Source organism: Dasypus novemcinctus, chromosome 1 (assembly GCF_030445035.2).
Source record: "Dasypus novemcinctus isolate mDasNov1 chromosome 1, mDasNov1.1.hap2, whole genome shotgun sequence".
NCBI lineage: Eukaryota > Metazoa > Chordata > Mammalia > Cingulata > Dasypodidae > Dasypus > Dasypus novemcinctus.
This window is the reverse complement of record NC_080673.1, coordinates 31,700,780-31,704,214: the sequence shown is the minus strand read 5'-3', so window position 1 is coordinate 31,704,214 and position 3,435 is coordinate 31,700,780. Positions and strand designations below refer to the sequence as shown.

General features: G+C 33.4%; 1 non-coding gene across 1 annotated transcript; it reads right to left on the bottom strand.

Annotated features, from left to right (window-relative positions):
• Nucleotides 1–704: 704 nt before the first annotated feature.
• Nucleotides 705–869, bottom strand: LOC111762413 (U1 spliceosomal RNA). The gene has a single exon (XR_002795527.1). It is a non-coding gene; the product is annotated as a U1 spliceosomal RNA (small nuclear RNA).
• Nucleotides 870–3,435: the final 2,566 nt, after the last annotated feature.

The window sequence follows — 3,435 nt, the reverse complement described above, 5'->3', positions numbered from 1 at the left end:
ACTAATTGATTGAGCACGAATGAGACCTTTTACTCACCTTTCTGTACTTACAAGAGACACACCAAACAATAATATCAATAACAGGTCAACTCTGATATTAATTTCTTACAAATATAGAACACATTTGGCTTTCTTAAAATACTTTTATATTAGCTCAAATTCCAGGTAATACATCCTAATTACCAGTTGCACATTATTCTCTTTCTAAATGATTTTATCCAGGTGTCTGAATAATGAAGATAAAAAAGATTTCCCAATGCTATGTTTTATAAATTTTGCACTTCTTTTCTAAAGCTGGTGCTACTCGCCATGCTCATTATCCATATGCAAAGTGTGTACTGAGGATTCTAGCTGACTACCAGTAGCTCCTTCACGTCTTTACTACATAGAAATAGAGGCTTTTGACTTGATGCTGCAGTTGCTATAGCAGCACCTGGTGTGTCTTCAGATGTGGCTTTTTATGCTGGTTTTCTGTCTAAAATCAAATGGGGAATAATTTTTCTCCCCTTGGTACTTTCTATCAGGCTAGTATGGCCACTCTAGTTAATTATCAGACATCTATAACTAAGCATAACTGTATATATCTTTAAAGAATGCTTTTCTGTCTTTACAGTCTTAGCACTTGAGTGTACTCTATTTTTAGTGAGAATTTTGAAATGGATTCTTTTATTTTTATTTGTTTGTTTGTTTGCTTATTTTATTTTACAGGGGGAGCAGGAACACAGACCCCACTACTGCACAAATTACACAGTAGAATCTATGACATTTAGAGAAATTGTAAGGATCAGCGCATCTGGAGAGCAATGGATAAGCCTTGCCCTGCAAAATCAACTTTTGTGATCATAGTATCTCCCCTGCCAGGTGAATATTGGACTGTATTAGACCATGAGATTGCAAGAAATCTGTCCAAAGTCAATTCTGCTTCTTAGTTACTCTATTTTAGTAATTTGCTGTGCCATTCTTACAGTCCTGTAGGCTTGATATCACCAATTACTTTTTTTGGTCAACTTTACTGAGATATAATTTCTGTATAAGAGAATGTAGATTTTAAGTGTAGGGTTCCATGAGTTCTGTCTAATGTCTGGGCCAATGTAATTACCACTGAAAAACAAGACATTTCTAGCACTTCTCAATGTTCCAAGTTACCCTCAACCACCACAATAGAGAAACCCTAACCTGACTTCTATTAGGTTAGTTTTGCCTGTTCTAGAACTTCACATAAATGGAATCCTATAGTATATACAGTTTGGTTTTTTAGCTTCTTTCAACTGAACACAGTTTGGTATGGTGATAGAGAACAGGGAAAGCTGCTATAGTAATATATATATCCTTGAGAGACCAATGGAACCAGAAAATCTTGGGAATTCACGTCCCATTAAAATGAAGATATTATTATGGGCAATGTCAGAAAGAGTTTACTGACTGTACAAATTATGTGCAGAGAAAAATTATTAAAAGTGTATCCCACAATTAGAAGGGTAAACAGTGGAGAAAGAAACTGACTTGATATGTAACTAATGTTTTGTGCTAAATCCATGCTAGTCTCAATAAGTCATGCATTAGCAAGATTAATCTAAATTTATAAAAAGTTTTGGACAGTTTTTCTATTATTTGACCACATGAAAACAAATTTTTAATAAATGCAGAGAGCCATGCTTATCTGAAAGCAGAGCTTAAGAAAGGCATATTAAAATTCACTTTTGGAAGCAAAGAGCAATTCTCTAAAGCCACTGAAATAAGTAACAATAATCATTTATGTGACTGTCAATGAATAGAAATATACTACATGTACAAGTTAGGAAAATAAACAATTTTCAAACATGAACTACAATAAAAATCACAAGCTCAGACTCTGAATTGCAGATATTTACACATGATCAGTCTGCATCTCATTTTGGCAACTCTGTGGAAGGTGCTCCTGGGAGAGTATCAATAAGCAGGTACTTACTTAAGAGAGATTAATGAAGATCTCTGAAGCAATGGAGTAAGTTTAGCCTGTAAATAACATTAAATCAAGATAAAGAGAATTTTTCAATGGGTCAATTAATACAAATAAAACTTATTCTAAGACAGAAAAACTTAAGTGTTTGAAATTTTAATTGGTTTATTATGGGCCTCTGAAAGGGATGGGAAATCCTAAGGAATGATGTCAGTAATAATGAACACAATTTCTGATAGTGGCTATAGGATGGGTTTTGATATATGAAGATACATAACTGAATTCCCATGGTCTTTCAGGCCCCTGGCTAGAAAGCTCTAGTCAAACTCAGTACAGTAGCCAGCAAGTGAGTTTAGTGCTTTGAAAAAAGAAAATAACAAACATGAAATTCTAACTTAAGTGAAGAGTATTTTGTGAATCTTTCCAAGCAGGAAAAAAACGTACCATGATAAAAGATGAAGTATGTTAAGACAAACCAGTTGACAAGAGGCCTTGTATGCTAGTTCCAGGTAAATGAGTCAAGTTGATGAATATATTAAGTCAGTGTCAAATGAGTCGCTCTTCCAAATGATAAGTTCTTACAACTTTATAGGGCTGACTGCAACAAAATGTAGGTGTTGAATTTTGTTTAAACAAATTCAATGTATGGAATGAAAACAACCTGAAAACATGTTTGTTTAATAGAAGATTTTATGCAAATAAGACATTGTTAATGGTGATGCAAAACTACTGAATTTATCATCGACAGGTATTTTGTCCTTTCAATTCATTATTTCCTTCCCTTCCCTTCATCAGCCACCACTTCATTAGCAATATCATTGAATGTCTTCACTTAGTACAAAACCCCATAAAAATACTTGTTAGATATCAAATGGAATTAAATGAAGAACATACATTTAATTGCTACACAAAAAAATGTCCATAGTAGGCATTATTGTTTAGTGGTAAAACAGTGTTCAAAACATTGAGAGTATTATCTTTGCCCTAAAAATAGTTTACAGGTTATGTGTTGTCCTGAATATATATACTTCCTTTTAATTCTAGTTTTATTCTAATAGGTAAATGACTTGTCCGAATTATGAAAAATAGTAAGATAAAAAGCAATCAAAACACCAGCACTTTATTTATTTTTTAAGTATTAATTGCATATAGTCTATTATTGCCAAACTTTGGCATCACATTGGTAGCTTGAAATCAAATATATTTGGAATAGTTATAACACATAAACCATCAACAGTTACAAATAAGGGCTGCTTTCACCCCACCCAGTTGTTCCACATCTTCTTTCTTCTTTAAACTCTTTTAACTTCTGTTTCTTGGTTGTGATTTTCCCTCCCAGGTTGCTCTTTTGTAATTACCTTTATGAGTTACCACTTCACTACATTCTTTAAATGCGTGTCTTCAATATTCTTTCCTAGCCCTTTCTACTGTAACTCTACGTGCTTTCCATGTGTAAACTTGTCTATGCTGTCTTCAACTAACCACCAGCACTTAAT